The sequence below is a fragment of the Pinus tabuliformis genome, chromosome 5_2, assembly GCF_031772625.1.
Source record: "Pinus tabuliformis cultivar Carrire ecotype Pingquan chromosome 5_2, CPIR1, whole genome shotgun sequence".
NCBI lineage: Eukaryota > Viridiplantae > Streptophyta > Pinopsida > Pinales > Pinaceae > Pinus > Pinus tabuliformis.
This window is the reverse complement of record NC_142306.1, coordinates 1,112,093,561-1,112,105,184: the sequence shown is the minus strand read 5'-3', so window position 1 is coordinate 1,112,105,184 and position 11,624 is coordinate 1,112,093,561.

The window sequence follows — 11,624 nt, the reverse complement described above, 5'->3', positions numbered from 1 at the left end:
TGGCGCTAGAAGGAGGGCCCGAACTATGAATGGCACCTAAATCAAAATCTGAATACCATTCTGAGAGTAAATCACCCTCATCAACTCCCCCGACTTCCCCAGTACGTTTAAATCCAGAGTCAGAAGTCGCTCGAGTATTAACCGCTTCTACATACCCTAATATTTCAGACCAGTCTACCATTGAACCCCCTGAAGTTCAAACTCTGATTCGCAAACTCCAGGGATTTTCTATTTCTACACAGAGGTCTGATAAATCTCAAAGCAGCGTGACTTCGCAGTACAATCCTGCTCATCCCCTAACCAGATTAAAGAGTGAAAAATTTGGCATCTAGCCAACTGAATTCCCTCTCCCCACCAGGAAAAGAGCAAGGAAAGCACCACAAGAGTCTGACAGTGAGACTCTCACATCTACATCGTCCATTTGAACTCCCTCACTGCGAAGTCAGCCACCCACATCTTCATTCCAAACCACCCATCCATCTTCCACAACCCGTCTTCTTCAATCATCTAAGATCATAATATCTTCATCTTCCCAGCCTCAGGGATCATCCTCTGCACTTTCATTTACTAGCAGCTCAACGATGGCCCATTCTCCATGGAACAATCCTGGGGCAGTTTTAATGCCTCCACCCGTGAGCCAAATAGCGGCCCATCCTGAGAAATTGCTACCCAAATTCAATCCAGAAGCAGGCATGTTAGCTGAAGAGCACATTAACAATTTCATGCTTTCTGTCAATCTCAACGGAGTTACCAACGAGGATGCTGTTGTCCGGTTTTTTACCTATACAATGCAAGGAACAACTGGGTCATGGTACTTTTCATTACCCTCCGGGTCTATCACAAGTTGGGACATTTTTCAAAGTCAATTCCTTACTAAGTTTGGTGATGACAGATCAATGGAAACGTTAATCAATGACCTATCCAATCTTAAAGCCGAGGCTAGAGAACCCATCAAAGATTTCAATTTACAGTTCAATAAGATCCTCAACAAAATTCCCACTGCTTCCCAACCCAGCGAAGAAGTACGATGTGAATGGTATATTATGGCCTTACCATCAAACTTAGCAATCTTCGTGGATAGGGCAAATAAAACAACCTTAGTTGAAAACCTGACAGAGGCGATAGCAGTAGAGAAACGCGTAGTAGCCCTGGAAAAGAGATCTGCGATAGAGGAACGCAAATCTAAAAAAATCACCTTCAAGGAAGACTCCAAGAAGAAACAAACGAAAGACCCTTTCGATTTGGAAGGATTGCAAAAAGTTTTAAAGACCATGTCCAATGAGATGATTGACATAAAAAAACAAGTAGCAGAAACTTCTTCAAAAAAGCCCTACAGAGCTTTTAAAAGAGGCCCTTCAATGGATGTGAAACCACCCAACGCTATCTCAAATGTCGAATCCGAAGAAGAGGAAGAAGAAGAGAGTACCACTGAAGGGCAGACCGATGACGAAGAAGTTGTGGAACTACAAGGAATGTGGGATTTCATCCTCCCACAAGAAGAAGATCAAGAAGCATTTCGGTTAGCACACGAAGCAAAAATCAACTTGATCCTCCCCAAACTACCCCTAAGTAGAAGGGCGCAAGCCCTGCAGCAAAAGATAAAGTCGCAACAAAGAAAATGACCGCTAAAGCGACTCAATCTAGCCCAGTCCAACCAGATCAAACAACTCCATCAAGAACACTGATAGTGTCGGATGAAATGGAATACAATATTATTGATGACATGAAAAAGACTAGGGCTAATATCACTCTTTATGAATTGAGCACATTGAAACATCAACAGAAGATAATGATGAAAGAATTACATGCTGTGCCTACTACGTCTTTGCCTATAGCTGTAGCTTCCCACAACATGGGAAGACCTCCAACCAACACGATCAATAAGATTGATCCAAATGACATCGCCTTGATTGGAGGAAGATCAAGGTCTCACACTCCCCCTTTTCTTCTCACTTATGAAATTTTCAATGAAAATGTGCACAATTGTTTGGTAGATTCTGGTGCTTCAATGAATATTTTACCCAGATCAATATGTGCCAAGTTGAATGTTCAACCACAAAAATCCGCAGTGCGCATAGTTCAGCTTGATCGATCTCAAGTCGAAGTGATTAGTGAACTTAATCAAGTAACCATAAGATTGTCGTCCAACCCAAAGGTATGTCAGGTTATTGACATTCTAGTAGCTGATATCCCAGAATTCTATGGCTTGATTCTTAGCAGGGATTGGTCTGAAAAACTCCATGGATACTTCTCAACCGACTGGTCGCACATGTGGTTACCCTACAATGGTAAACCGAATCAAATGAAGGTTGAATGAGAGTTACACCAGAAGTACATAGTAACGGAATTGGAGGGAGAAAATGAAGCAATAGCATATAACAGCAGTATCATAGGCAATTACTTGGTAGATTCTTTCCTCGGCAATTTCAATGCTCATACATCACCTTACTTAGAAAATTCAGTTTTGTCCCAAGTCGAAAAATTTTCCCAAACTGATAATTCAAAGTGTGTTAATTTTGTAGATAAACCTGTAAATACATCTTTGTTTTGGAAATTATATTTTGATGGCTCTAAATCTAACGAAGGAGCAGGAGCAGGATGCGTTCTTATTAGTCCATAAGGAAATAAGACCATGCTTACGTGCAGACTTGAATTCGATTGCACAAACAATACAGGGGAATATGAGGCCTTGGTGCAAGGCCTATACAAAGCAATCGGGTTGAACGTCAAGTATCTTCAAGTCTTCAGAGACTCTGAGATTGTCGTCAAACAGGTACCTAACACCATACATTGCCTATCAGGTCATTTGAAACACTATCAATCTTTAGTACAAGATGTGACTGAGCATTTCATAGCATTCAATATTTCGTCAATCCCAAGACTCCAAAACGCGAGCGCAGACCTTTTAGCTAACGTAGCCTCTAGACTTATTCCCTCCGAATATTTTAGTCTAGATAGATTCTCAATAGAATTAATCTTTAGACCGTCCATCCCTGACAACATTACAAATTGGAGAGTATTCAATGACGATCCTGATATTGTAAATTTCCTCACTTCTGAAGGATCCTACTCCAATCAAATAATTGACGAAGACCATCACGATCGACAAATACAACAAGATAGCACTGATAATGCTATACCTAAATCGGTGGTTAAGTTGGAAGACTTATAAGATTTGAAAAGTCGGTTTAAAAGGTCTACCAATTCTAAGCTCTACAGTTCAACTCTAAACTACGAATTAGTAAACCTAGGAACCGATGATAAACCACAAAATGTTAATCTAGGCCACGACCTAGCCCCTGAAGAAAAACTAGCGTATATTCATCTTTTGAGACAATACAAAAATGTTTGTGCCTAGAATTACGATGAGATGAAGACATACGACACTTCTGTCATTCAACATACTATCCCTATGATTGACAACGAAAATCCTGTCCAACAGAAACTCAGAAAAATCCACCCCAATTTAGAAAATCAGATAAAAATTGAGCTAAATAAGTTATTGAAAGCCAGAATAATTTTCCCCGTCAGACAATCCAAATGGGTCTCCAATATGGTACCCGTTAGAAAGAAAAACGGAGATATTAGAATCTGCATCGATTTTCAGAATCTCAATAAAGCCTGTCAAAAAGACAATTTTCCCCTCCCACTTATGGAGCAGATATTACAGGTAGTAGCAGGCTCAGAACTAATGTCTTTTTTGGATGGATTTTCAGGATACAATCAAGTGCTGGTACATCCCGATGATCAGTTAAAAACCACATTCCGAACTAAATGGGGCACATACGCATATCGGAAGATGCCATTTGGTTTGATCAATGCCGACGCTACATTTCAGAGAGCCATGGACATCGCATTCAAGGGTTTAGTCAATAAATCTGTAGTAATTTATTTGGATGATATAACAGTGCACTCCAAGAAGCGAAGCGACCATCTCAAAGACTTGAAACAAATCTTTCAACGATGTTTAAGGTATGGGATTTCACTTAACCCAAAGAAATATTTTTTCGCATTAAGTGAAGGAAAACTTCTAGGATTCATAGTGTCAAAATCTGGTATTCACATTGAGCCTGACAGAATCAAAGAAATTTCTGAAATATCCCTACCTCATAATAAAAAAGCCATGCAATCTTTCCTTGGTCAAATCAATTTTGTGAAGAGATTTGTCCCAGATTTTTCACGAATTGTTTCTCCTTTGCAAACCATGATTAAAAAGAATTCAAATTTTAAATGGGGTCAAGATGAGCATTGTCACACTCCAAACATGACATAAAAGAATTTTTTTTATTTATTTAACATCTATTAACCATTCCATTTTTACTTTTACCTACATCACCAGATATCCTACGCAATAATATATAGGATAATGCATCTTTAATTAATCATACGAAACACCTACACAATATATATATATAATGCCTGTTTTAAACAACCATACGAATCACCGAATGGGTGCATAATACACAGAGGTAATGACATTGGTTATATCTATGTTTATAAGATACGCACAATACACAGTCTAGGTTTATGTAGTGGTTATGAAGTCTACCAAATGCAATCCACGTCATGTTATAAGTACAAAGGTCAGCTCACTCTGCCATTCATTACCCTTTTAAAGTCTCCACTCCCGAGATACCTCGAGCTTGCAGTTCACTGTCTGGTTCTGGCGTGGTTGATGCATCTTCGTCTATTTGTTTTGTTCAACATCCGGATGGCACTAGCCCATGTGACACACGGTGCTTTACAGCCTGGCCGCTGGGCTAGGCAGCTTCGCGCCAAAGCTATTTGGTGGATCACCGGCTATCCGACGGTGGAGATCGTCCTTCTGCAGATCAATGGCTCTCACGATGCCACGAAACGGTAACTATGGTCTCTGTTATATATAGATGAGTTCCGTCTTCGGCGCTTGTTTTATTTCATTTTCACATTCTTCAGTGTATTGGCAGAGCGCGGCTCCTTAATGCTCTTCTATGGTTACACAGGTCTTCGACCTCCCACCGACGTGAAGGTAATCGTTCTACCATGCATATCCTCTGTTTGTATGTTCAGGTATTGTTAATTCCCTTCTGGACTCATGTTACAGTTCTCTGAGATTTTTCTACAGCTGAGGTTTGATTACAGTTCCATGTTGTCCCATGCTTCTCTGCACAGGTTAATAAGATTCGGGTGTTTATTTACACAGGTGGGTGTTACCACTTCCTCTGGACAGGCGGAGATACTCCTCACGGAATCGGGGTTATCCCTTGTATCTAATCGACAATCTCTGGTAAGTCTCGGAGGCTTAGCTCCCGTTTTCAGTTTTCGTCTCGGGCCTGTACTGAGAGGTTATTCCCTTGACAGGGACGGCGGGTTTGCTCAATTCCGCCCTAAGGCTTGCTAGCCTTAGTTTCTATTTCAATACTCTATAGACTGTTTCCTTTCTTTTGTAAGGTATTTGTTGGTTCTCCAGAACGCAGCCATGACTTCATTTTGAGTTATAATTTCTTGACCCGTAAGGGTTTGACTCGATGGTTTCTATTGTATAAATATACAAGTGATAAATGATTTCAGTTTTGAGTTATACTATGTCTTTGTATTACTGAGAGCATTCGCTCTTCCACATATTTAATTTGATGGCTATTCCAAGTTGAATGCATCTGTGTATTTATATTCGGGTTCTCTGTTCCGATTTGGTTTCTTTTGCTTGATAAATGACATGGGTTTTGTGTTATCCGGCTCGATGCCTCAGCCAGCCAAGCGTGAGCCATGGCTCGGCATGAGGGGTTTCATCGCAGCGGATGCCTGCTGCCAACCGGCCAAAGGGTTACATGTTATTCGCGGTTACCATGGCCGGCCTCAGCTTTCATTCTTTTCTCTCATCAATATATTTAATGTATTTAATGGCAAGAATAAGCACTGGCAATGTATGTATAGGTTATCATTTCTAGATGCGTTTCTCTCTCAGATATTTCAATGAACATGTTAATGTAATGTCTCAGAGGGTTATTCTGTCTTCGACGATTTAGCAAGAAATAATGCAATTTCTGTATTTAGCCTTGTTAATACTGCTAGCCCGTTATCTCTTTCTTTTTTATTCGGCCGCGGGCCTCTCTCGTAATGATGTTGGGAATATACATGAATACTCAGGGTTTATTTCTTTGTAATACTTACAGAATATTTGTGCCTTTCGGCCGACTACAGTTTGTAAGATTATGTTCCAGGGTTTTACCCTATTTAAGTTGCAATGACTTATGTGCTTCGTTGCCTTTGCTATACAGTTAATATATTTCTAACTGCATGTGTCACTACTCCGCTCTTGAGTAGATTCACTCACGTTTTCCTCCTTCCTGTATCATATACACAGGGTTTTGCTATAACGCTATTTATACATATGTCTGCATGTGTTATTATTTCCAGTTTCTTGGAATAAACTCGTTTGGTTTCCTCATTCTTGTTCGTATATACAGAGTTCTGTCCCAGTAGATAATTACACAGTAAATACAAACTTTAAAGGAATACTGATAAGGGTTTCATGAGAGTGCTGTAGTCGCAGACTCTACCATTTAATTTACACAGTAATCCGTGCCTACTCTCTAAGGCTGGATTTGTTGTCCGTAATGTACATAAAACATCCTATTATTTTCTCGACATTATTCCATAATAGAAGCAGTTAACATTCAGCTTATTTTCACTTTTCTCTGTACAGAACAATAATAAACATTTCAACTTTTAACAGTTACATAAGCAAGAAGCCATACCTGCTTCTGTGCCAAACCTCTTTATAATGCTTGTCAATCCTCCCGTCCGTAGGAAGTCTTCTCTGAGCTTCCACCCCCAAGCACTTGCAGGTCCTACTCGACCGCAATATCACTGGACTTTGCCAGTCAACGCTATCTGATCCTAACCAGACGTAGCGTGCACAGGAAAATTTCCTTTTCCATTTCTGCTATCTGATCCTAACCAGCATAGCTTTCATTTTCCTTCTGCCATCTGATCCTAACCAGACTTGGCATCTTTCCCCTTTTCCTTGGGGTTTCAACTACCTCCAGGTAGTTAGGGTAACTGATTTCCCAGTTACTAACTATGATTAATCATAACTCAATTCCACATGGTACCAACACAAATGTCTTTTTATTAATAAAAACATTAACAACAGAATTACACATTTTTAAATAAAGTCTTTGTATCATAATTACTTCACTAGTTACCAGCATTTACTTTTCACAAGGGGTGTTACATCTCCCCCTCCTGAAAGTCGACATCGTCCCGATGTTGCTGCTCATTTAAAAACAGTCTGGGATAAGTATCCCTCATCATTTGTTCATCTTCCCAGGTGGCCTCTTCAGGCCCAAAGTGCTGCCACTGCACTTTAACCTGGCTGATGACCTTTCTCCGCAGCTCTACTCTTCTCTGATCTAATATGTTCACTGGTTCGACCAGGAACTCTCCTTCCGGTTCCACCTGAAACACATAACAATTAAATCAGTTGTTTTACTAGTCTTTCATTTCAGTTTACATTTGATGACAGACTTTCCTTACCTGAATGTCCTGCCAACTTATAATATGCTTAGGGTCGTACACATATTTCTTTAAAACAGATACATGGAAGACATTGTGAACCCGTATATGGCTGGGTAGGGCGAGCTGATAAGCTACCGGCCCTACTCGTGCCAGAATTTGGAATGGTCCACAAAAGCGTGGTGCCAGTTTGGCACATGCATTCCATTGAAGGGTACTCTTTCTAGCTCGAATTCTGATGTATACATGTTCACCAACTTGATATTCTTTAAATGTTCTCTTTCGGTCTGCAAAGTTTTTCTGCCTATCTTGTGCCATCTTTAGATTAGCTCGGACCCTTTTTACCATGACCTCCATTTCTTCCAGCATTTCAGGTCCTAACAAGAGTTTGTCTTCCGGTCCACCCCAACTGGAGGGTGTGCGGCACTTCCGGCCATATAGTACTTCGAATGGGCTCATCTTCAAGGATGAGTGGTAGCCGTTATTATAGGCGAATTCCACTAGATGTAGATATTCCTCCCACCGTGCAGGTTGCTGCATCACATAAGACCTCAACATATCCTCCAGTACTTGATTCACCCGCTCCGTCTGTCCGTCAGTTTGCGGATGGTATGCGGTGCTGAAACTCAATTGAGTTCCTAAACCTTCAAATAAGGTTCTCCAAAAAGCTGAGGTAAACTTAACATCCCGGTCAGATATTATTACTTTCGGCAACCCATGAAGTTTAAATATATTTTGCATGAAAATGTTTGCGATTTGAGCTGCACGATAAGTTGATTGAACCGGTATAAAGTGGGCTGACTTGCTGAGTTTGTCCACCACTACCATTATTGAATCATTACTCCTTTTAGATTTCGGCAATCCGGTGATAAAGTCCATGGTTATGGTCTCCCATTTCCATTCTGGTATGGGTATTGGTTGTAGCAGTCCCGCAGGATGCTGATGCTCAGCTTTCACTTGCTGACATTCCAAGCAGCGCGCCAGATATTCTACCACATCTTTCTTCATGCCTGGCCAGTAATACTCCTTCCTTAGTGAGGTGATTAATTTCTGGTACCCAGGATGCCCTGCATAGGGGCTTCTATGATTTTCATCCAGAATCTTTTCCTTAATACTGCTCTGATTGGGTATGTAAATTTTCTTCTGAAAACACAACATACCGGCTGCATTCAAGGTGTAACCTTGTTGTATTGAACGGGCATCTGAATTTTGCACCAAATGTCTCTTTTGCATATAAATCTGATCTTGTGTCGCAGCCTCCTCAATTTCCTGGTTAAGAGTGGACCATCCTTGGCTAATGCCAATCTCATAAATGCAATGCACTTTTCGACTTAGTGCATCAGCAACTCTGTTCTCTTTACCCTTTAGGTGCTTAATTTCGAAATCGAAATTTCCTAGAAAGTCCACCCATCTTGCCTGTCTTGCGTTTAAGGTAGGTTGACTAAAGTAACTAGTCAGACTGTGGTGATCTGTCATCAACAAAAATTTCCTCCCTATTAAGTAATGACGCCACATCTTCAAGGCATGGATCACAGCTGTTAATTCCAGATCATAGGCAGAATATTTCTGCTCATGTTCTTTTAACTTTCTGGATTCATAAGCAATCACCTTGCCTTCCTGCATTAGTACTCCACCCACGCCCTCTTTGCTGGCATCTGTACAAACTACATATTCCTTTTCGGGATCTGCCACACACAACACAGGAGCTGTAGTAAGTAGATGCTTGAGCTGTTCAAAGCTCCGTTGACAGTCTGCTGTCCATCTAAATGCTTTTCCCTTCTTTTGCAAGGAGGTAATAGGATAGGCAACTCTAGAAAAACCCTCTACGAACCGCCGGTAGTACCCAGCCAATCCCATAAAAGATCGAATGTCTGCTACATCCTTGGGTGTGGGCCACTCCATTATAGTTTTAATCTTTTCGGGGTCCACAGCTATACCTTCTTTTGTAATAATGTGACCCAAATACTGGATCTGCTCTTTATAGAAATCACATTTGCTGAATTTTCCATACAGCTGGTGCTCCCGTAAAGTCTGTAACACTATCCTCAAATGTTCCTCATGCTCTTTCCTATTCCGGGAATAGATAAGTATGTCATCAATAAAGATTAATACAAATTTGTCTAAGTATTGATGGAATACACTGTTCATTAAACACATAAATGTTGCAGGCGCATTAGTCAACCCAAAAGGCAGTACCACAAACTCGTAATGTCCATAACGAGTACGAAAAGCAGTTTTGGCTATGTCCTCGTCCTTTATCCTGATTTGGTGGTATCCTGACCTCAAATCGATTTTTGAGAAGATGGTCGCCCCCTTCACTTGATCAAACAGCTCATCAATGCGGGGTAAGGGATATTTGTTTTTGACTGTTAGTTTATTCAGCTGTCTATAGTCTATGCACATTCGCAGAGTCCCATCTTTCTTCCTCACAAACAGCACAGGTGCTCCCCAAGGAGAGACACTGGGACGGATGTACTTCTTCTCTAGCAGCTCTTGCAGCTGCATCTTTAACTCAGTCAACTCTGGCACACTCATCCGATAGGGTGCCCGGGATACTGGGGCTGCTCCGGGTATCAGCTCAATAGTGAAATCCAAATCCCTTCTGGGTGGCAGCCCCGGAATCTCCTCAGGAAATACATCTGCAAATTCTTGCACTACAGGTATATCCTTAACAGTTGCAGCCTTATCCACTGAATCTGCAAACCCCACTTGCACTGCATAAATCTGGCACTTGTTCCGGATACATTTAACCAGCTGAGAGGCTGTGATGGGACGAATCTGTACTGGTTTCTGGATGCCTTGGATTTCCTTTCCCATACCCAGCTCATCTCTATACGAAACTGTTTTTGTTTTGCAATTAATTATAGACCACCGTCTTTCCAACCAGTCCATTCCTATCAGCACGTCATAGGAACCAAGAGGGAGTACATTTAACTCAGTTGTTATGATTTGGCCAGCTAACTTTAATGGACAATTGCTGACTTTGGTTAAAACTCTTCTTTTGGTCCCGGTGGCCAGCTGTACTAGCCAAGGGCTTTTAAATTTAGTGGTTTGCAAACCACAGCTTTCTACCACTTTAGGACTTATATAGCTTAAAGTAGCTCCTGGGTCTACTAAAACAGAAACAGCTCGGTCAAAGATCTTACCTTCAAACTCAATCATAGTTGGCTGGTAATCAGCTTGCCGATCTTCCAGTGCTGCATTTATTCTGGGCATGGATCGGGCCACATCTCCTACTGTTGAAGCTTCGTAAATTTGAGATAGCTGATCGCTGTCCTTTCGATGAGGGCAGTTTCTGATATAATGGGGTCCTCCACAGCCCCAACACTGAACAGGTGGTCGGGCAGCACCTTCAGGATCCAATCTAACTTGCTGCTCACTGTATTTGGAATCTGCAGGAGGTTTGAATCTGCTTTGAGTTCTGGTTGGATTTTTAGCACTGGCGCTTTTCGAAAATCCTTTCTGAAAATTACTGCGTGCTCCTTTACTACCCGTAGGTATTTTGCTGCCTCGTTTATCTGTCCAACGCTTTCCAGGGTTTTCTCCTTTTGATTTATTCTGCTGATAACACAGTCTTGCCTTTCGGATAGCTTCGTCCATGGTTTTTGGATTGTCGAACTCTATCCTTTCCCGCATTGTTAAGGGTAGGCTACTAACAAATCTTTGCACTTTAGCCTTCTCTTCACGAATATAGGGCACATAGCGAAGCAGGGATGTAAACTTGGTTACAAACTCATCAATAGTTTGCTGTCCCAGTCGTAAATCGTGAAATTCTCGCGCCTTTTCATCATAAAATCGCTCTGTCAGGTACTTTTCTTTAAAATACCCCTGAAACTTTTCCCATGTCACATCCTGTTCACTTATTCCCCGCACCATTTTGACTTCTTCCCACCACAGCGTGGCTTTGGCTTGCAACTGGAATATAGCCAGTCTTGCCTTAAGATGATGATCGTATTCGTACACCTGAAAATACTTATTCATGTTAATCAGCCAGGCTTCTGCAGCTTCCTCAGACTCTCCGTCAAAATGAGGCGGTTTAATCTTCCGGAATTCCCCGTGTAATTCCATCCGGGGTCTTTTTGGAGTCTGGTATTCAGAGGCGTTAACAGACTTTTCTCCTCGCGTCT